This window comes from Miscanthus floridulus, chromosome 19, assembly GCF_019320115.1.
Source record: "Miscanthus floridulus cultivar M001 chromosome 19, ASM1932011v1, whole genome shotgun sequence".
Lineage (NCBI taxonomy): Eukaryota > Viridiplantae > Streptophyta > Magnoliopsida > Poales > Poaceae > Miscanthus > Miscanthus floridulus.
The window spans coordinates 30877906-30901396 of record NC_089598.1 but is presented as its reverse complement, the minus strand read 5'-3'; the positions used below and the strand labels follow the sequence as shown (position 1 = coordinate 30901396).

Sequence of the window (23491 nt, the reverse complement as noted above, 5' to 3'; positions counted from 1 at the left end):
AGTGCCAGACGAGGTCGCTGTTGAGTGCCCTGACCACCGTCCTTGCAACTTTGTGAAAGGCAAGCCCCGGAGCATATTAAGCCTCCTATTTTCCGAACTGCAGTTACAGTATTGTTATTACATATATTGTTGCATTAAGTTTAGGTGTTGGATGCAAACACTTGCTGCATTGGTTACCATTCCTTGTCCAGATATTGTTACCATGAATCCTATATAGCTCAGGCTCGAGTAGTGCTTAGCCCTGCTTAAACGCGGTAGAAGTCGGGTGATTTCCTGTCACCTGCGAGATATAGGAAGATACATGTGGCACGGTTGGCTATATTTGCTATCGTGGAAAAGAACCAGTCTTAATTTGAAATGAAGACCGGACGGAGGCTTGCCGGTTTGCAGTGACTCCGTCTGTGTCAATTAAGGACTGGATCTTGGAGCCTTTCCTGTTCATGTTGAACGCATGCCTCTCTCTTAGTTGGCCGGCCCGATGACCGACCGCGAAGCCGAGTAGCTCACCTCAGGCCGGGAGTCGATAAGTATAAAGTGCGCCTCGGAAGGGAGCCGTAGGCGTGAGTCCAAGGGCAGGTGATTTAAAAGTCCTGGTCGTCCTGGCAGAAGGGTAATCCCTGAGAGTGCTGGCGCTGATCGAACCCGCGAATTTGGTTCCTGAGATGTCCCAAAGGTGACCCACGGCTACTCTTGCAAAGTATGCCAGGGTGAGGGTTAGGAATACCCCCTCAGCTGAGTTGTAATTCGATTCGAATCGCCGTCTCTCCCGGTTAGTGAGAACTTGACGGGCTTATCTCCAATGTAGATACACCTAATAACTTAATGGTTCGGAATTGATGATATGATGATGACAGCCTTATTATACCTGCTATGGTTAATACTGTTTGCTCCTAATAAGTGAGTGCTCTAGTACAGGTGCTAATCTAGCAGACAGGTAAATAATGATAAGCTTGATGCTTAGTTGAAATTGGTTACTATAATCTTAAGCTCTTTTATGCAACTGTGTCAAGCTAGCCCACCTGAAAAGCCTTGCATGATCCTTGGTGTCTTTTATTCTGATTTTTGTCGGGTAAGTCTAGCTGAGTACCTTCTCGTACTCAGGGTTTATTTCCCACCTGTTGCAGATGACCAGTTCTACCTTGGTTGCTGCAAGTACTGCCTTCTCCCTGCTGGGGATGAAGACTAGACCGTTGGGCGCGGTTTCTACTAGTTCTCGTACCTGATAATGCTTTTGTGGGACATGACTCTGATCTTGGCAATGTATTTGAAAACTATGATGTTGTACTAAACTATGTTGCTTCCGCGCACTCAAACTGGGTTTGTAATATTCTATTTCAACTCTGATGGATGTAATCCGAATGCTACTTATGAAATGTTGTAACAGATGATGTGTTGTGTTGAATCATTACGATCTTGGTTTGTATGTCGAGAGTTGATTGAAATCCTTCGTGATTTCCGGACTACCGGGATTATGGGAGCTTAAGTACAGGAATTTGATCGCTTCGGTGATTCTTTTTGTACTTACGTTCTTATGATTTGGTCGGTTCTGTTACACAGTGCTTCACCACATCCTCACTAGCGACGAAGATCTTATCCCAAATATAACGGCTGATGGAGAACTTGGTGAACTCATCTCTAAAGCAATCAAGGACAACCCGTGAATCCTCACGGAGATTAGTAGAGTCGCCTATCTTGGGATACAAGATCTGACGGAGGATGTTGTTTAGCACATAGTAGTAGGGCTTCAACCAAATGGTCTACCCATCAGCACGATGACCATCCGAATACATATACTGATATTCATCCATGGCAAGAGCGGAAATGTCAGTAATGGCAGTGGAGGTGCGATCCCTGCGGTCCAAGCCAAGAAGGCGAGAGAAGGTAATGAAATCAACCTTTTAGTGTTTGCCTTCAGTGGTCCAATGAATGAAATGAGTCTTCGCCCAGGTGTCCAAGTGATAGGAGGCGTAGAACTGACAGATAATCTCATTGTCCATCAATGGCTGCAACCCCAGCCTCCTCAAGTCATGGAGCAGCTATTACATATCCAGTCCAGGTAGCTTGCTAAGCTCAAAGGTGTCAATAGCCTTCATCTGAATCATCAGAGCCTCTTGCTTGTTGATGAAGCGAAGATACATGAAGTGATGGTAGAAATCAAAATTAAATGGCACCCAGAACCGGTACTAAATTCTTAGATCCTTGGGCTGATCATAAAGGTGTTGGGCACGATGATGAAAAACCTCGGCCACATGTCGACGATAATCAACCTACAGATGAGGGGTATAACCTCCAGCTAGATTGGGAGTGTGCTGCGGTTCCTGGATAGTAGGAGTGGGACCATCGAACTGAATCAAGCGACTGATCCCAAAGTAACCCGGAGCTGAAGGTGTCATGGTGCACTCATCATCAGCAATGGTCCATAGTTCTTGATCAAGAGCTTCTTCAGCAGGATTGATGGTGGGAACATCACCAAGACCGGGAACAAACTCCTGAGCAGCGGCACCAATGGGTGGAGCTTGGGCTTGAGCACGAGCAGCATGAGCACGAGCCCCATGACCATAGCGGCATCACGAGAGAGTGACGCCTTGGTGTGTCCAGTCAGCCGAGAGGGTGCGGTGGGATCTTGGGTCCATTTGGAACGCTTCTCGCTATGTTGGGGAGGAGAGGCATCACCACTAGAGGCCATCGCTATGGGAAAACAAAGAGAAACTAAGAATCAAGGCAAAAGAAAGTTGAACAAGAGCTTTAGGATGGAGAAACATGGATGGAGTAGCGACCAAAGGGTCGGGAGTTTTGGCCCTGTAGTTGGGACTTCCGACGGTCGGGAGTTCCAACCCTAGAGCTAGGACTTCCGACGGGTGGGAGTTTTGGCCCTGGAGCCAGGACTTCCAGCGCACTTTGGTGGCCAATCCATACATGGGGCTCCAAATCTACGCAACCATTCACACAAGGAAGGTAGAGGATGAGAGAGGGAGGAAGAAAAGAGATGAAAACAAAGGTACATTGAAATTAGGGTTTAGGATAGCCATGGAAGTTGTACCTTGAGAAAGAGAAGAGAATGAAGAAACGTCAAAAACTACAATGAGCATGATGTCCTTGAATCAAATCCACAGGCAGATCGACGACAACCATGCACCATCTTAATGGCCACACGACGACGAGGAGAGGTGAGGAGGAGCAGAGGGAGGGGGGAGGGGGCGTGAGGGGGCGATGGGCAGTGCTCGGCACAGGGGCGGTGCAATGGCAGCATGAGTGCGGGCGGTGGCATAGGGGAGAGAGATCGGTGCAGGGTGGGGGATCGGGCGTGGTAAAATAAAGAACCCTAGGTCAAACGGGCATGGTTAAAGAGTCGTCCACTTAGATCTACGTTGGGATATCTGGCCTGAGCCAGGACTTTCAGCAGTCGGAAGTCCAACTAGGGGCCAGGACATCCAGCTGTCGAAACTTCTGATGGACGTCGAGACTTCCGACACAGGAAACTTCAGAAACGTCCTACCTCGAGCTCACCATGCCATATGTGGCAAAAATGTGATGGACACATCATTTTCACATGTGACTAGGTTTCAAACATTCGACAAAGCAATAGTCACATATGAAAACTATAAATTAGATTTTGAAAGTGTCACACAATATTTTCACAATTCTTTTCTCCTAGCTAGTTCAAACAAAGCATATGAAAGACATCAAGCCATATTACGAGAATCAATGATATTTAGTTCACTCCTTAAAGCACAAAATATTGACTCATTTAGGGGCTTTGTGAAGATATCGGCTAGTTGCTTTTCGGTGCTCATATGATGAATTGCGATATCTCCTTTGGCTTCGTGGTCTCTCAAAAAGTGATGCCGGATGTCTATGTGCTTTGTTCAAGAGTGGTTAACAGGATTGTTTGTGAACTTAATGGCACTCTCATTGTCACACAAAAGGGGAATCTTGGTTAGCTCACAACCAAAGTCTTTGAGAGTTTGCTTCATTCAAAGTAGTTGGGCACAACATGCACTAGCCGCCACATACTCGGCTTCGGCGGTGGACAAAGCAACGGAGTTTTGCTTCTTAGAGCTCGAAGACACCAAAGACCTACCAATAAATTGACAAGTCCCGGTGGTACTCTTTCGGTTTTGCTTTACAACTGGCATAATCCGAATCAAAAAAGCCAAGTATATTGAAAGTGGAACATTTAGGATACCACAAGCCAAGATTAGGAGTGTGCACTAAATATCAAAAAAATTCTCTTAATGGCCATCAAATGACATTCTTTTGGATTAGCTTGAAATCTTTCACACATGCACACACTAAGCATAATATCGGGCCTAGATGCACAGAGGTAAAGGAGGGATCCAATCATGGAGCGATATACCTTTTGATCGACGTCCTTTCCTCCTTGATCAAGGTTAAGATGTCCATTGGTTGGCATAGGTGTCTTGGTGGGCTTGGCTTTGTCCATGTCAAACTTCTTCAACATGTTGTTGGTATACTTGGTTTGACTTATGAACGTGCCATCCTTGAGTTGCTTGATTTGAAATCTAAGAAAGAACTTCAACTCTCCCATCATGAACATCTCGAACCTATTTGTCATAATCCTACTGAATTCCTCACAAAAAACCAGATTAGTACTACCAAATATTATGTCATCGACATATATTTGGCAAACAAAGATATCATTATTGACTTTGTGAGTAAATAAAGTAACATATGTCTTTCCTATCTCAAACCCTTGTTTGAGTAGGAAATCCTTCAAGCAATCATACCAAGCTCTAGGGGCTTGTTTGAGCCAATAGAACGCCTTGTCGAGTTTGTAGACGTGGTTGGGATACTTGGGGTCTTCAAAGCCCGGTGGTTGCTCTACATACACCAACTCGGATAGGGGGCCATTGAGAAATGCACTTTTCATGTCCATTTGATATAGCTTGAAATCATGATGAGCGGTGTAGGCAAGTAGAATACGAATTGATTCTAGCCTAGCCACCAGTGCATAGGTCTCCCCAAACTCCAAGCCTTCAATTTGAGTGAATCCTTGAGCCACCAACCTTGCCTTGTTCCTTGTCACCACGCCATGCTCATCTTGCTTGTTGTGGAAGACCCACTTGGTTCCAATCACATTTTTGCTTGGGCCTTTCCACTAAGGACCAGACTTCATTCCAAGTGAAGTTGTTCAACTCCTCTTGCATGGCTATCATCCAATCCAGATCATCAAGTGCCTCTTCCACCCTATGAGGTTCCAAAGGAGAAACAAACGAGCAATGTTCACAAAAACTTGCTAAATGAGAACATGTCGTTACCCCTCATCGGATGCTCCCCAATATGTTATCAACATGATGACCCCATTGAATGGATTGATGCACTCTAGGATGTGGCACTTGAGTTGATCTTTGGATGGGGCCATCATCTTCATCATCATGGTCATGATCGATTGGAGGGTTGTCTTCACTTCTTTCTTCATTGTTGAGTTGAGGTTGAGCCTGCTTATTGTTGACACCATCTTCATGAGAATGACCTTGTGTTTCATTTGATCTCCCATCTTGATCATTTCTTGTTGCAGAAGCTTCACCATGTTCATTGGATGAAACATGATGAGCGGTTGGATCAAGATCAACATGCACAATATTGTCATCATCTTCATCTTTGATGGGCTTTACTTCACCAATTGCAAGCTTCTTGATGGCTTTATATGGAGCTTCTTCATTACCTACAATTTCAACATTGACTTGCTCCATTTGAGAGCCGTCGGTTTCATCAAAAGTCACGTCTACCACGATTTTAATCAAACCGGTGGTTTTATTAAAAACACGATATCCATGTTCATTAGTACAATAACCAAGCATGAAACCTTCATCAACCTTTGGTGCAAACTTTGAGCTTTTAGATTTCTTGTTAAATATGAAACACTTGGATCCAAAAAACTCTAAAGTAGTGCACCTTAGGCTTTTTACCGGTTAGAAGTTCGTAGGTGGTCTTGTCCCTTTTCTTGTAAAGATATAAGCGGTTGATAGCATGACATGCCGTGCTAACCGCTTTGGCCCAATAGTTGGTTGGAGTCTTGTATTCATCCAACATTGCTCTTGCGGCTTCCATGAGTGTTCGGTTCTTCCTCTCCACAACACCATTTTGTTGTGGAGTATATGGAACCGAAAACTCATGCTTGATTCCTTCTTCATCAAGGAACTCCTCAATGTTGGTGTTCTTGAACTCCATCCCATTGTCACTTCTAACTCTCTTGATCTTGACATCAAACTCATTTTGGGCTCTTTTTGCAAACTTCTTGAAGATGCCATGTACTTCACTCTTGTCACGCAAAAAGAATACCCAAGTGAAATGAGAATAATCATCAACAATTACGAAACCATATTTGTTACCACCAAGGCTTATATAAGCGACGGGTCCAAATATGTCCATGTGAAGCAATTCCAAAGTCCTTTCGGTTGTCACAACATTCTTGATGGGATGTTTAGCTCCAACTTGCTTTCCCGCTTGTCATGCTCTACAAATCCTATCTTTCTCAAAAGAAACATTTGTTAGTCCAAGGATGTGTTTGCCTTTTTGAAGTTTAGCCAAGTTCCTCATCCCAACATGGGCAAGTTAGCGATGCCATAACCAACCCATGCTAGATTTTGCCATTAAACAAGTCTCAGGATTTACTCTATTTGATGTGAAATCAACTAGATAGAGTTTCCCTTTTAAATGACCCATAAATGCAATAGAGGAATCCTACCTTTTATAGACTTCCACACCCTTATCCGTAAAGAGATGATTGTAGCCCATCTCACAAAGTTGTGAAATAGATAATAAATTGTATCTCAACGAATTCACAAGTAAAACATTAGAAATGGAATTATCATATGAGATAGCAATTTTACCCAAACCGAGAATAACTCCTTTTCCATTGTCACCAAACACAATGTTCCCACTTTGGTCATGACTAGGATGGAATGATGTGAACATGTCTTTCTCTCTGGTCATATGATTGGTGCAACCACTATCCACCACCCAATTTGTTCCACCGGAGGAATATTCCTACAAAGACAAATCAAGCATTTGTTTTAGGTACCTAAATGGATTTGGGTCCTAGGGGGTTAGTCACATAAAACTTGGGCACCCAAACACTCCTCATAATATCCTTCCTATTTTGGGCACCAACATACTTGACTACAATCTTGCCATCCTTGCCCCAACAACACATATAGTCACTAGCATAGCACCGTGGAAGTGGTGCTTGTGGCTTGGGGGCCTCAGATTGCTTCATCTTGATTGTCTTATCACTTGTAGGTTGGATCTTGGGAATGTAGACCTTGTTGTAGGCATTGCATATAAGCTCATCAAGAGCAACGCCCTTGTCGAACTTCACACAAGGCACACCATTGATCATGTTACTTCCATTGGCCTTTCCATCATACCTATTGTAGCCAATGCCTTCCTTGATTGATGGGTGCCTTGATGACTTGTATATAGTCTTGTTGGATTGCTCTTGACACTTGCACCCATTCTTCAAGATCATCTTCAACCTATGAATCTCCTTGTCTTTCTTCTCTAGCTCAACAATGTTAGTTGCATATGCATTTGCATCAACTTTATAGCATCTTTTACAACCATTACTAGTGGAGACATTAGAGTCTTTGGTTGCCTTAGGAGAAGTTGAAGTGCTAGCCCAAAGAGTACTATAGTTTTGCTCAAGATTTTGGTATTTTTCTTTCAAGCTTGTGAGGCTTTCTTGAGCTATACTCTTCTCACTCTTGAGGCTAGCCACTAGATCATTAACCGAGGAATGTTCCTTAGTCAATTTCCCAATTGAGTCATTGGCTAAAGACAATTCAACGGTTAACTTTTCAACCTTCATCTTTTCCTCGGCGATAGATGCTTCAAGTGCAAGGTTCTTCTCTCCCTCTTGAGTGATTATGTCTCCTTGCATCTCCAAGTATCTATCCCTCTTCAATAATTTCTTCATTAGTGTTTTTATTTTAGTGTAGGCATTTTACCAAATTTCTTTATCATGATTGTTTCAAGTTCATTAATGTTCTCATCACAACTATCATACTCATCACTAGAGGGATCGGATGAGACATGTACCTTCTCCCCCTTAGCCATGAGGTAAGTTGAAGTGTAGTAGTCGTTGTCGATGAGGTTGGAGAAGAGCCTTGGTGATGAAGATAAGTTGGGGAAGAGTTTTGGTGGTGAAGTCGAGTCGGGGAAGATCATGGTCGATGACGAAGAGTGGTTGATGGCGATGTTTGCGGCTCCCTTCTTCTTCTCAACAACACTTGAGTCACTATCATTTGACTCCCACTCTTCACCAAGATGAGCTTCACCTCTCCTCTTGCCTTTGTTCTTCTTGTCTTCATCCTTGTCATACTTGTGCTTCTTCTTCTCATTAGGACAATCAGCTATGAAGTGACTGGTTTGACCACAACCATAGCAAAACCTCTTCTTGTTCCTTCTCTTCCATCACCGTAAGTCTTTCAATTGTTCTTCTTCTTTATGAACTTTCTAAAGTTTCTAATGATGAGTGCAACTTCTTCATCGGACTCTTCTTCTTCACTTGAGGAATCATCCTTCACTTTCTTTTTCTTCTCTTGACTAGAAGATTTGCCTTTATGAGCTTGAGTTGCCTTTAGGGCTGCACTCTTGTTGTATCCCATTGCATCAGGATTTTGATTGTGAGCATTGATTGCATCTTCATCTAGACACTCATGATGCTTGAGCTTTGAAAGAACTTCTTGGGGTGTCATCCCATCATAACCGGGTCTTTCCATGATCACAGACGCTAGCATGTTGTTCTTGGCTCTATAGGTTCTCAACATCTTTCTAGCAACCTTGTTATCATCCCATTTAGTGCTTCCAAGAGCTCTTATGCGGTTGACCAATGCCATAAGCCTATCAAACATGGATTGTGTTGTTTCATTTTGCAAGAACACAAGCAATGCTATGGCTTGTGCATTTTGATGGAGATTGTGCACTTCTTCCGGAGTTATCTCTCTATCTTCATCGGTAGGAATCATCACACCAACATCCTCAACTTCCCAAAGTCTTGCGGCAATGAGATGCATCTTTATCTTGTAGGACCAATTGGTGTATCTTGTTCCATCAAAGTGAGGTGGCTTGCCAATATTGATGAAAGGAGTATGTAGAGGTGAACCTTTGATGAGTTGTCCATAGTCGAAGTTCATGTTTGAATATATTCCCTTTCCATGAGCATGCTCACCGGTTCCAATATCACTAGCGGCGTCTTTGTTTGCTTCATTCTTGCCACTTGTTCCATCATTCTTGCTGATAAATTGCATCATCAACCTTCTTGCTCAATTCTTCCTTCATCTTGCTCATCTCATCTTGCATCTTTTTCATCTCATCTTGGAAGAACTTGACTTGAGTAGCCATCAACTCTTCAGCTATCTTTTTGGCCATCTCTGCAGCATCGGCTTGTATCTTCTTAGACTCTGACATTGTTTCTTCTCATGCAGTGAAGCGCTAAAAGAAGACCTTGCTTCGATACCAATTGAAAGGACCTAAACAATGCCTAGAGGGGGGGAGTGAATAGACATATCTAAAATTTTTTTGCGTAATCTCAAAGTCAAATGTCAGTGACAGTCGGAAAGTCCCGACAAGTTCTGATGCAAACAGCCAGAAGTTCCAGCACCAACGAGAATTGCACTACAAGTGCTAAAACAAGCTTTGAGTGAAAGATATCTTACAACCCCACTCCCTAGTGGTAAGGTGAAGTATTGGGGTTGCTTATTTGACGCCAGAAGGTCACCACTTCGTAGATTGAGTCCAAACCCTAAGAGGAGAGTTGGGGAGGAAGACAAACAAACAAGAACAAATATGATAGCATAAATCACAACAACAACAAGCACGCGGGACACAAAAAATTATCCTGAGGTTTGGTAACCCCACAAAGGAGCTCATACGTCCTCGTTGTTGAGGTGACCACTAAGGTCAAAGTCTCTTCCACCTCCTTGCCTCTCTCAAAGCAACCACAAATGTTACTTGAGCTTTCCACTAAGAAATCAAGGGTAATACAAACTTCCCAAGGCTCTTCCACAAGATGAAAGCTCTTGGCCGACGCCTAGCCGGCAAGGGTTCCAAGAACCCAAGAGTAATAGATGCAAATCCAACTGGCTTGATGAAGAAATCAAGTGCTCAAGCTTGACAAAGTGATTCTCTCACTCAATCCACTCTCCTTTCACTCAAAACCCTATGGGAATTGAAGATTGGAGCAAAGGGGAGAGGAGAAGGGTGCCTTGAATGCTTGGGAGCTGTTTTGGACGAAGGTTGGTGAGCAATGAATGAGTGGTCATAGTTAGAAGAGAGGAGAGAGCGATTTATACTCATAGGCAAATCCAACCATTCATATGTGAGTCAGAAGTTCCAACACAGGTCGTCGGAACTTTCAACCCTTCTACAAAACACTGTTCAAGATGCAGTCAAAGATGGTCAACACAACCAGAGTCGGAACTCCCGGTGGAATTCCAGAACTTCCGGCAGTTGGGACTTCCAACTTATGTTGGGACTCCTAACGCATAGCCGAGCTAGGGGGCTAAGTCCCAGGGCATCGGAACTTCTGGCGAGAGTCGGGACTTCCGGCACCTGGAACTCCTGACTCCCGTCGGGACTTCCGACGGACGAAGGTGCACAGGAGGGCTGGCGGCTAAGTCAGCAAGCGTCGGGACTTCTGGCACTGAATGTCGAGACTTCTGACTACCGGAACTCCTAGCTCACGCCAGGACTTCTGGCTACAAAAAGTCCATAAACTATATCTAAGTTTTCATGAGGTGATTTTGTGTCTCTCTTTAGATTTTATTTTTATGCTTGAGCACTCTATCTTCCTCAGACCACCCAAACTGGCATCCTTCGTTATAGTACGGCATACCTAATCCCAAAACAGAATAAAAATGCTTTGAAGAATTGAGGGATACCATTTCATCTTAAATCAACTCTTTGAAACTTTCAAGGGACTAAAGCTGCAATATACCTCATTAAGATCTCATTAGTCCCTAATTTGGATGTTATCAATACACCAAAACCCACATAGGGGGCAAATGCACTTTCAATCGGGAGAGAGAATGAAAGTGCGAGAAAACAAAGAAGACAGGAAAGTCACGGCAAGAGCACGTAGAAAAGTGAAGACGGGTAGATGGAAGATGGGCCCCATAAATAATTGCACCTATCGGATCGTTCACTCAATTGAAAACGAGTGAACGCTCGTCAAAATGGAATTGGGATGTTACTGGTGCATGCTTTCATGGAAGCAAACCGCTAAGCACAAATTGATTAACACTCAAAAACTAGAGTCTATGGTTTCAACAAGCACTAGCATAAGTGGCCGACCTGGATATTTTGATTTATTAACTAACATATGCCACTTTGTGAGAGAGAAAATACTTTATGTAGTTCTTGTTTAGTCTAAGCAGTTGTGTTTATCAATAACCCTTAAATTCCCGTGGTGCTCATATTCCTATGGTGCAAACACCAAATCTTCCAGAATTGCTATGTTTTAGATTCCCCTATGAAAGGTCCTAAATGGCTAGAGGGGAGTGAATTGCCTAATTAAAAATTCTAAAAAGCACTATAGCAAAGTTGGTTATACAACAATAAGGCGATAAAGTAATTTTGCTCTAGCTCTACTTAAAAATGCAAGCCACCTACCGAATACTAGTTGCCATAATCTCTATATCAATAAATCAAGCTACGTCACTACTAAACAATCTAGAGAGCTAGCTAAGTGACTAGATACAACTAACTACAACTAAACTATCAATCTACACAACAAACTACACAAGGCAAGCTAGTGTAATACAAGTGAGAGAGTGATATACCGAGCCAGCAAGTGTCCAATAAGAATATCAAGAGACAAATTGACACAAGAGTTATACCTGAGGTTAAATTGCTTGCCGACAATCTACGTCCTCATTGTGATGACACACTCACTTGGTGGCTTATGCGCTAATAGGCATCACATGCCTAGCCCTACACAAGGGCACTATAAGAACCAGTACAAGAGAGGGTACACAAGTCATGAGCAATTTACTAAAGTTGCCTCTCGTGATCTCCCGCGGGGAATATGCACAAGAACCCCTCACAATCAATCAATCGGAGCCGAAAACAATCACCACCTTCCGCTTTATGATCCTCCAAGCTCTGGGCCTGCTAGGTGACGGCAATCACCAAGAGTAACAAGATTTCCATTAGCCCAAATTGCCCAACTTGTGCCACAAGATGCTAGACCACTAAGCAATGCACTAGAGGTTCTTCAATCTCACTCCCAAGGGATGAATCAAGGATGCAAGGTGAGTGGAGTGTGTTCTTTTGTGCTCACAAGGTTTTCTTAGATGTTCGCAGTGCTTGGAGCAAAGAATTCATGGAGAGTCTTGCCAGCCATAGCTCCTGAAACTGGTGTTGAGCTTCCTCTTGGTTGGTTTGATTGAGAAGTTGATGCTTCTCCGGTCTTGCTCTTCCTGATGAGAGATTCTGGATTTTCATTGAAATTTGTAGGAAGGCTAAAATCGGACATGCATTACCCTGTGTAAGATATATGACAAATGAAAACAAGGATAAGCCTACTAGAGCAGTGGTGAATAGTTTTGATACATCAACAAGTATAGTACTATAGTTTAATCAATTCTTTACTTGCCTTGTGCCCTCCTCAGCAACGGCGCCAGAAAATGCTTGTTGGTATTTGTGAGTGCAAATAAGAAATTAAGAATTCTGCAAGCGCACAGATTACCATTGTAGCATTTCACTGGAAGTATTTCAGGTATCGTTATTTATAGTTTTACCACTAGGAGGGACGGTGGCAATAAAGAGATTGATAAACTTTATACTTGTGATGGATCAAGCAACTAATCACTTACTCTAAACAGGGGTAAGCCAAAAGATAGATGTATATGATAAGTTTAACATTCATATAGAGACTCCAAAAGATAGCAATAACTAGTCTAAGTTATAAACAAGTAAGATAAATTCCTAAGTCATTCTTAATTACAAGTCATAGCATGCTATCATCTTTATATACTTAGCAATAGCAAAAGATTAACTTTATACTTATACATAAGGGACATCTCTCAAGAGGGGCATAGAAAAATATACTTCCTCCATCCTTGGAGTCGGTTTCATTGTGGATAAGACTATATTACTGACATAACATGGCCTACATGATCTATTTTCTAGATAAATCAACCTGCATACAAATATTCACCAAGACTTATGGAATTTATTAGTTTAAAACCTCTACCCTATATTTGGTGATTGATTTTAAGGATAAGTGCAGGTGAAATTGATGGTTTATTCTTGTGGTAGAGACCATCAACACCATTGACATCATATATATTGATCATATAAATAACAAAGAAATCAAATGGAGTTGTAGCAATATATCCTGAGATGGGACCAACGCCGAAGGCACTGACAACATCGCTCCCGCTAGGTGAGATAGTGAGCTTACTGATGTTGTGAACCATAGTCGATGCAGACGGAGGTACGTAACTAAGTCCCGCGAACAACCACTAGGAAGAAGATGTACTTGTATTGAAGAAGTTGAGGTAGTTATCTCTTTCATCGCGTACTTGATCGCCCGGAACAGGAGGGCACCATACGCCAGGAGCATGGAGCGAGCGAGCAGTCATGCAAACATGTGCTCTCCAAAAACTTGATCACTTGTACACACTCGAGCAAATGTCGTAGACAGACAACGGTTTTGGAGGCATGCTCTCCCAAGGACTATGCGCACATGAGCTAGGATGGGAAAACTGGACACTAGCTTCAACAAAAGAAACGGTGGTGCGCTAGGTGTGTTGCTCGTGCATGAGGCCGATGGTGAGCACTCCGTTTTATAGATGCTGGGGGTGGAAGACAAAGAGTAGAGAATGAACCTCAGCATCATGAAGTGCTCCTTAGGTAGACAAGTACCAGCCATAACCACAGAAGTTACTAGTAACCGCACTCATAACAACAGGACTTACTAGTAACCATCGTCATAACCGTAGGGGTTACTAGTAACCGCAACCATAACCATGACTGTTACATGTTCAGCCACCAACCACAATCAATTCAGCCCAAGTGGCAAAACCAGCCCCTTGGACCATGTTGTGGCAGCTCGTCATGGACATGTGACACACATTTCACCTCTCTCAACTTCAGAACAGGTGCACAAAACAATCACCTATTTTAGTTAAATCAACATTTAGTCAGATCCCATGTGGGACTAAGACTTTATCGTAACATTTGATCTAGGTCTTAGGATTTATTTGACTTTAGTTGAATAAAATTAGAGCAAGCCCAGTTAAGATCTAACAGCATGCATGGTGATGGTGTAGAGTTCTCGGTATTTGTAGTAGTTGGCGTCATCGTTGGGGTGGTAAGTAAGCACTTGTGTTCAATTCTCTCCTTGCTGGCTTGATCAGCAGGTGGAGGGGCATGCTTCAGGGCCATCTCTGTAATTTTAAAGGCCCTAGGGCAAACATGATCACAAGGCCCATTAAACTAATTTTAATATGACGATTGAAGTATATAGTATGAAAAAAATAACTTACAACATATGTTTAGTTTGTAAAAGATAATGGTTGTACAACCAAAGAACTATAATAACAGTAAAATAATTATTACGATTATTTCAAATAAAACAATAACGCTTCAATACTTTGTAAAAAATCAGTTTTGGGCATTTCTTGATTCAAAATCTTCAAGAACTGTTGTGAGATCAATTTCAAAATATCCACCTCAATGTTGCCCATATCCAAGCCATTCAATGGCCAGCCAGACGCCCACGGTCCTGCTTCTCACACTCGCACGTCCGCAGTGGGTGGCGGGCGACAGCGTTGGGCACTCCACACTGAGCTGACTGGACGAGAAGACGATCCGGAGATTGATCGAAGTGTGATGTATCGACAAACTATATCGATCGAAAATAGGAAAAGACACTGGCCTAATATATGAATCTTAAAACATTTTATTATAATGCATATATATATCTACTATATACATATATACTCATCCCCCCCTAGCGGCTTGGGCCCTCAATGGTCGCACCTCTTGCCCACCCCTAGAGACGGCCCTGGCGTGCTTCTTTCATTAAGTAGTCACCCATAGCTACCTGGAAGCTTTGGCGGGTGAGAGCGGACCAGCCCACCATCCCAATTTTATTCAACTAAATTGTTGATATGTTGGCAATTCTAGTTCCTCCATTATAAATTTTTGAAAACGGTGTGTGTGGGTGTTAAGATAAATGGTGATGTTGGAGACTTCTTTCCCACACACAAAATGGTTTAGGCATGTTAATCCACTTTTTTCAATTTTATACAACTTAATTGCTAATACATTGGCAATTTGAATTACTAATTTGTGGGTGGGAGTGGTTCCGGATTTAGTAGATGAGGGTCTACCTATCTTACAATATGCTGATGACAAATTATTTTTTGTGGATCATGATCTTGAACATACAAAATATATCAAACTCCTTTTATATGCTTTTGAATAATTGTCGTGACTCAAAATCAATTTATGTGCTCCTAGAGGATGATCGAGACAAATACAACAAAAAAGACATCCAATTACGACCAATATAGATGGAATCAAAGTCATTCAGCAATATGCTAATTAGTGTATCTAATATCTAGACCCAAAATGTCATCAAAATACCTATGGATAAGAACAATTGAACTTAATCGATGCTAAGGGATTTGTCAGAAAAACAAAATCAATGATATGGTTTACAGTTACCTTTCTCAAGATTAAATACTCAACCTGAATAATGTATCTTTATGGGTGTCCGGTACCTTTCAACTAAGGCCTTATTTAAATCCAGGGTGTAAAGTTTTGGGATATCACATCGAGTGTCATATGAGGGTGTCACATAGGGTGTTCGGATACTAATAAAAAAACAAAATACAGAATCCGTCAGTAATCCGCGAGACGAATTTATTAAGCCTAATTAATCCGGCATTAGCACATGTGTTACTGTAGCACCACATTGTCAAATCATGGACTAATTAGGCTTAAAAGATTTGTCTCGTAAAATAGTCGCAAACTGTGCAATTAGTTATTTTTTTAGTCTATATTTAATACCTTATGCATGTGTCCGAACATTCGATAGGATAGTGAGTAAACTTTAGGGGATGAAATAATCAAGGCCAAATTTTGTGGGCTGTCGGACGAATCTACCGGTATATTTATGCGAACGTAACAAGTGTGCTATTCTACTAATACGTCAACGGCTGGACGAACTCAAAAATGTACGTAGGGATGATCGGCGAAGATCCTACGTATAAAATGTCACACGTCCTAGTCGCGTCATCTCTTATTGCAGATGACATGCACTTCTCGCACAAGTCAAACAGCCCGCCGTGTGAACGTCACGTGCGGCTGTTGCGCACCCCAAAACACGATCTGTTAGGCTGTTACAACGAACCTGCCTGACAAATGAGAAATCATGGGCGCGTGTGCCCGCTGCTGCTGCCGCGAACCTGAACGCAATACACAGTCAGAAACAAACGGCCGCCGGCTGGCAGTCAAGCCAATACGTAAGCACCAGCACGCCTGGAGCCGTGGAGCGACCACTCCGACACGTATAAACATACAGCGACACCCCTTCCAGGAGACGCAGAAGCAGCAGAGCAGACGCAAAGCTAGAAACAGAGCAAGGCAGTATAGCAGAGAGCTAGCAAGTGACCGGCGGAGTTGCAGCAGCAGAACGCCAGCGACAGAGAGCGACCAGGCCGGCAAGATGGTGCAGCAAGCTGCGAAGGAGGTGATCCCGCTGATGACGCCTTACAAGATCGGGCCAATTCTAGCTCTGCCACCGGGTGGTCCTCACGCCGCTGACGAGGTGCCGCTCCTACGGCAACGTGCCGCAGCCGCACTCCGCCGTGTACTACCGAAGGACTGAAAACGGCGACCAGAGAGGAGTGGACGAGAGCCGTAAAATTTCTCACGAAACTTTTCGACCAATGTATTAAAATCACCGCCAAACGTGCGAAGCAAACTCCGCGATGTCCACGACCCAAAAGAGTGGGTATATGTTCCTAACAAACACAGTGGGACACCACAAAGCAATCCGAGCAAGAACACACCGAATCGAGGAGCTGAAAATAGGATGCCCAACTATTGAGAAGAAGCGGGTTTCTGAATCTAAAATACCCAAGCCAACTGGTGACGAGAGTACTCAGATAGATGCCTCGAAACGGTAGAAAGCCAACACAAAAAATCAGAACTCGAATCGGAGACCAAATGCGCAAACCACAGGCAAAACACAAGGTCTGGAAATTCAGGCAGGAAATTCGAGCAACTGGAACTGGAAATTGGACCGGCAATTCTCACAGAAAACAGAGATACGGAAGCTGGCACCGGACACGACACCGCCTCGAGCGGACGGTGCACCGTCCTGAGACCCGACGGTGTACACCGAGCGTGCTGAAAAGAGCCGGCCTGGGCTGAGTGCGCTCGGCGCTTGCTGCGCTAGGGATCCGGGGACGAGCGGTGGGGCTGCTCACCGCAGAGAGGAACCAGCGGGGTCTGCACCGCTCAGTCCCAGACCAACACCGATGAACAGGATGAAGTAGCGCCTCTGCTACGTACAAGAGAGACAGAGGCGCGACGAGCTGCTATATCTGCGTGGCTGTGTGCCGGTCATCTCCAACCAAGGTCAGTGCACCGGTTTCCTGAGTGAAGGACACAGCTGCAGGTGCCACTCAATCGATTCCCTCTCAGGACTGACACAACAGAGAAGAAGGAAGCAACGCACTCAAGAACAGAGAGCCGACGCTCGACGAACAGAAAAAAGGCGACAAAAATTCGATGAAATTCGACTCAAAACTCCAAGATTCGTTCCCAAAATTTGCACAGACGCAATTAAACAAGGAACGAAACTATTTCCCAAAAATCATAGCCTGGGATTGAACCAAACTTCGAGAAATTGAGATCGAACCCAAAAACGAAAAAGGAAAAAAATTAAAACACAGTGAACAAAAAATCGCAGCTTCAACTGAGGAATCCCGGATGACAGGTGGAGGATTCGGGCCTCCATTCCCAGCTCAAAACTTAGGTTTGAGTACACAAATTTGAAATTTATGGTCCTCTCTCAACAATACTAAGGGGAGCGAAAAACCTAGGGCAAGGAGAAAATGAAAATGAGAAGAGATAAGGGTGATAGGACACCATCGTTCTATTTAACAGGTCTATTACACAATTCTAATTTTATCCCTAGATATTTTTAAGCTGAACCACTGATTTGATGGCGTAATGGTCCAACTCTTTCGGACGGCCACGCTTTCTTCACGGATTTGCTTCGCCTTGACGCAACCTCCATGATTCCGTCACGTGCCGCTACGTTCCTCCTCGGAACCTCCGCCGAGTTTTGGGGCCCAAAACCGCGAAACTGTCACCGGTGGTTTTGAGGCTCAACCCACCAAACCGCCGCGAGTAGCGTACTCCATACACGTCCCCCGTCACTCGACGCGTGTCACCGCCATCCTCGACAGGTCAGCCGCCAAGTCTTCTAGAGCCCCGCTCGACCGCCGTCTTGACTCGGTCAACACGGTCACTCCACCATACATGTGTGCTTGTCGATGTCCTAGATGTCAGCCACCACGGCTGGTCACCCGGCCTCCTGGTCCCTCAGTCCAAGCCTCACGTCCGTCCTTCACTCCCGGTTCATCGGCACGGCACGTCCCTACTTGACCTTCATCTCGCCGTCGACCACCGCCTCCGAGCTCCACACCTGCGCACCACAAGCCAAGAGACATGTCGCACAACCCAACTCACGCCACGGTTAGTTCACAAACTCAACTCAAGAAGCAAGTCACGTTGACAATCACTCATCACAACCGAACCTTAAGGGCACATATCAACCTTGTGTTTGCAATCTCTCCCTTAATGAGAGCATTATCAACACAAACACACAACAGCTGAGCAAAAGAAAAAAGAAGAGAAAAACAAAGAGCTCGCCCAAATGGCCAAAAGCCAAAACAAGGTCATTTGAAGTGAGCAAAACTTGCAAAACTTGGTCCCCAAAGACATGGACAACGGCTCGACGCAACCAAGTAAAACACAGCTAGCCCTCAAGAAGAGGCAGAACGGCTCAACACCACTAGCAAAGCAACTCAAAAGTGCAACTCCCCCTGAACAAATGCAATCTCCCAAATAAATGCATACACTCAACTCTAGATGGATTTGGAGGGAAAAACACATTCTCCCTTTGAAAATATCTCTCCCCTTTGTTTGTGGAATATTCTCTCCCTTGTTGGCACATGCACTTATCAAGCCTTGAAAAACTACCACTCCCCCTCAAAATATGCTATGAATGCAAGAGATGTAGAAATGCAAAAGCTTCCAGAGTATAGCAATCAGATTGAAAAGATGCTCTAACTGGTGTTGTTGTGTGTGTAGCAACGAGTACAAGTGCTAGCAAATGCTCAAACTGATCAAGTGAAACGGAATATGACAGTTAAGCAATTTTGATCAATTTTCAGTAATTCAAGAAGGGGTTCACCACTGAAAGTAGCACATAGCAGGTATAAGCAGGAAATCAACCTAGTGCTAACAAATGTATACAAGGTGAACTACCCCAAGCAGCATTCACACATCATGTCCAAGACAAACCTAAGACTTGTATTTTCATCAAATTTTAGTTTGCCGGAGTTCGCAGCTTAACACAAGAATTTGACAAAACATGTGTCTGTGAGAGGTTATCGGTACTGTCAGGCCTAACTTAGCAACCATGTCAAGCCTATGTCATAGACAATCAGAAGCTTAAGACAATGGTTTCGGCATCCACTACAAGGCTCAAGTTCATCCAAATGTGCAATTGAAAGCCGTCCTGATACCTTGACGTGGGACAGTACAGACCCATCTCGATCTTTTCTCATTACTTAGCTTATTTTTCAAATTTTAGCACAAGAATAGTTGTCCAAGCAAGTGAATGACTCAAAGCATGAGACATAGCAACCTATTATATAAGTGATAGCATCAGGGATCTCAACAAGTCCTACACATGCCGCACAACCCAACTCACACCATAGGTAGCTCACAAACTCAACTCAAAGACGCAAGTCACGTTGACAATCACTCATCACAACCGAATCATAAAGGCATATATCAACCTTATGTTCACAACTACGCGCAGGGCACCACCAAGGGTGGCCTACTCAACGCGGAGGCCACGGGGTGTCGGCCACCACGCAGGGGTACCCGGAGGCTCCTGGAATCTGGACGCAGGAGCAGGTCGAGGCGCGGAAGCCCATCGTCGACGCCGTCCACCGAAAGGGTGGCATCTTCTTCTGTCAGATTTGACATGTCAGCAGGGTCTCCAACAATGGTTTGTTCCCATCTAGCACTAATGTATATATCTTTGTTAGCTCTGATTATACTATTGTTTGATCAGGTGCTGGTTGTCTTGTTGGTTACTGATTTTCCTTCAACCCAATTCGCAGATTTTCAGCCCGACGGACAGGAGCCTATCTCGAGCACGGACAAGCAGATTTCCCCGAACGCCGAGTTCGGAATGGTGTATTCGAAGCCACGCCGGTTGCGGACTGCGCGGACCGCAATTGAAGCCGGCTTCGATGGTGTTGAGATCCACGTCGTGCACGGATACCTCCTCGAGCAGTTCATGAAGGACAGCTCTAATGACTGCACAGATGAGTACGGTGGCAGCCTATAGAACCGGTGCCGCTTAGCCGTGGAGGTCACAGACGCCATTGTCCGCGAGGTGGGCGCGGACCGCGTGGGCATCAGGCTATCAACCTTTGTTGACTTCTTCGATTGCGTGGATTCCGATCCGGTGGCGCTTGGCCACTACATGATCCAGCAACTCAACAAGCACGAGGGGGTTCCTCTACTGCCACATGGTGGAACCTCGAATGGCTATTGTGGACGGTCGCAAGCAGATTCCTCACAGGCTCTTGCCGTTCCGAAAGGCGTTTAACGGCACATTTATCGCCGCCTGTGGGTACGATCGGGAGGAAGGCAACAAGGTAGTTGTAGAAGGCTATGCTGACCTTGTCGCATATGGAAGGCTCTTCTTGGCTAACCCGGACCTGCCTAAGAGGTTCGAGCTGAATGCGCCACTAAACAAGTACGACCGTTCTACCTTCTACATGCAAGATCCCGTTGTTGGCTACACGGATTACCCTTTCCTCGAAGGCAGTGGCAGTAATGATGAGTCAAGTACTCAAGTTTAATCATGCAGATAATCAAATATGATCACAACTAATAATGTGGATGGTTCATCAAGTATGGGTTCATCATTCTATACTAATGTGAGGTGAAATAAATGTACTTGCCGAAATTATTAGAAAAAGTATCTACTATTAATGTGAGGCGAAATAAATGTACTTGCCGAAATTATTAGAAAAAGTATCCACTATTTTCTAGATCATCTGATTTGAAGACTTGTCCAAGGAGAATCGTTGTCACCTATACCTTTTTCGTAATTCCCTTCTTTGGCAGACTACAATGGAATCCTCATGTAGCATTTCACTATACCGTGTGAGCTTGTAGCTTTTCGTGAGTTTACCTAGCATTTCCTTAGTCTTCTTCTGCAAACCATAATGGAGTCTAAATCCTTATGCAACAATTCATTGAATCCTTGTTGAGTCAATATATTCAGTCAAGCGAAAGGGCATGTAGCCTAGTGGTTATAAGAGCCTCAGTAGCACCTCAGGTCCTGGGTTCGACTACTCGTGGGAGCGAATTTTTCAGGATTTAGCGGCGTTATGCTTTCAGTTTCGTCGACAGCGAGACATATGTGATGACTTTGTCAATCTCGACTAGGGGTAGAGTTTGCGTGTGTGCGTTCATAGGACCAGTGTGCATATATTGTGAGTGTCTGTATTGTACTGTGTAATCACAAAAAATATATTCCGTCAAAACTCGATTTTGTAAGGCTTTGTTTGGATTACACTATTTTCAAAGAAATTCTAAAGGAATCATATTCTTGTAGTTTTAAACACTGAAGCATCGTTTGGAACGTAGGATTTAGGAATTTCTTTCTAGAGCAAAGGTTTTGAAGGAACGAGAAAATCCACTACCACCTCTTTCAATCTCTTCACGAAGTCTGAGGAACTCATTATTACTAATGTTACTGGTGCATGCTTTCATGGAAGCAAACCGCCAAAGCACAAATTGATTTACACTAAAAAACTAGAGTCCATGGTTTCAACAAGCACTAGCATATGTGCCCGACCAGGATATTTTGATTTACTAACTAACATATGCCTCTTTGTGAAAGAAAAAAATATTTTATGTAGTTCTTGTTTAGTCTAAGCAATTATGTTTATCACTAATCCTTAAACTCATATGGGGCTCATATTCCTTTGGCCCAAACACCAAATCTTCCAAAATTCTTGTGTTTTGATTCCTCTGTTATACACACTTATTCCTCTTCTATTCTTGTATTTTTTTTCTATCCCTTTATTTTGTACCTCCATTCCAAACAGGTCCTAAACTTGGGGAACGTAAGGTTTTGCTTGCAACGACCTTGAGATTGCGTTCTTCAGTTTTGAGTAAAAGATTGCCTACATTTTGTTAGCATCTATCATTCTAATTTTGCTTGTGACTAATCCTAGGAACATCTAAACTGTTGAATAATTAGGTTTTCTAGTACAATAGCCTAATTACCTAAATTGGGTGAATGACATACATGTCGCTTGTTTTTTAAGATGAAGCCTGACTTTTGAATTAACAATATATCTAGTGATAGTAGTTTTCAGAAGTTCAGTCTACACAATTTTCAGAAGTTCAATCTTTATGAAGTTCCCATGATCCTTATGGCCCACAAAGATATCTACAAGCGCATTGTCCTTGTTGATTATATCATGTCTGTTTATTACATTCATTGCTTCTTTCATGGAATCGTTGCCATCTATCGTGACATGTAGTGTATTGTAAAAATGTATTAATTCATGTTAACCCTTAGAGTCTTGACTCGCCTAACATATGAACACACAAACACTTAATTCACAACATGGAAAAGTACCCTAGGGTTGTTGAAGTCCCTCGGTGTAGCATGTGTAGATATTTAGACAAATTTGGGTGCACTTTAATCTAGAAAATTGGTAAAACATTTTTGACAAGCATGTGCACATGTGATCTATCTGTTGACATTATATTGATCATATACAAAGAAATAAAACAATAGGAGCTGTAGCAATATGCCCTAAGACGGGACTAGGGCCGCGACGTTGTTCCCACTAGGCGACACAAAGAGCTTACTAATATCGTGGACCACAGTCGATGCAGGAGGAGGTTGAGGTGTGTAGCGCCGTCCCACGAATGGCTATCAGAAAGTAGTCACGTACGTGTACTAGAGTAGTCAAAGTAGATGTTCTCCTTTGTATTGAATTTGATTGCCAGGAATAGGAGTGAGCGTACACCGGGAGCAAGGAGCGAGCACAAAATTATTGGACAAGAAGTCCTTCACCTCCTTAATCAATTGACGCGAACACAATATTGTACCTTCGCCCCTACCATAGCAACAATACACACGTATGTCAGCCTCATTCACGATAAAAAC

At 43.5% G+C, this 23491-nt stretch overlaps 1 pseudogene; it reads left to right on the top strand.

The window, feature by feature from the left end:
* Positions 1 to 16705: 16705 nt before the first annotated feature.
* Positions 16706 to 21158, top strand: LOC136525826 (12-oxophytodienoate reductase 1-like; annotated as a pseudogene).
* The last annotated feature ends 2333 nt before the right edge of the window (positions 21159 to 23491 follow it).